Source organism: Seriola lalandi, unplaced genomic scaffold, assembly GCF_002814215.2.
Source record: "Seriola lalandi dorsalis isolate HSWRI2012SDOR001 ecotype SW California unplaced genomic scaffold, Sedor1 jcf7180002054564, whole genome shotgun sequence".
Lineage (NCBI taxonomy): Eukaryota > Metazoa > Chordata > Actinopteri > Carangiformes > Carangidae > Seriola > Seriola lalandi.
The window spans coordinates 115,412-115,995 of record NW_019525117.1 but is presented as its reverse complement, the minus strand read 5'-3'; the positions used below and the strand labels follow the sequence as shown (position 1 = coordinate 115,995).

The 584-nt window shown below is 35.1% G+C and overlaps 1 protein-coding gene across 3 annotated transcripts in view; it reads left to right on the top strand.

Annotated features, from left to right (window-relative positions):
• Nucleotides 1-584, top strand: part of LOC111662554 (neurofibromin) — a 68,586-nt gene that overhangs the window by 18,626 nt on the left and 49,376 nt on the right. The gene's annotated exons all lie outside the window — the stretch shown is intronic.

The window sequence follows — 584 nt, the reverse complement described above, 5'->3', positions numbered from 1 at the left end:
TTTTTAACAGGTAAGTAAGGTAAGTAATTGTAATTTTTAGCAGGTAAGTAGTTATAAGTTAAGTAATTGTAATTTTTAGCAGGTAAGTAGTTATAAGTTAAGTAATTGTAATTTTTAACCGGTAAGTAAGTAATTGTAATTTTTAACAGGTAAGTAAGGTAAGTAATTGTGATTTTTAACAGGTAAGTAATTGTAATTTTTTAAAAAAATTTTTTTTAAGAGGTAAGTGAGTTTTTCAGGTTAGGGTTAGAGTAGTAGGTTTTGTTAGGATTAGGATTCGTAGTGGTTGGGTTAGGGTTAGGAATTGGTTGTGGATAGGTTTAGAGTCGTGGGTGTATGTTAGTGCCAGAATTCTTAGAGGTTAGAGTAGTATTTTAGGGTTAGGGGTTCGGTAATGGTTAGGGTTAGGATTTGGTAGTGGCTAGGGTAGTAGTGGGTTTTTAGGGTTAGGGTTAGGGTTAAGTGGTGGTTAGGGTTAGAGTAGAAGTTTTTGTTAGGGTTAGGGTTAGGGTTAGGGTTAGGTTAACAGAGTTTTGCCACCTATCGTACCCCCTACCATAGTCGTTAAGGTCTGTAGCTTCTGA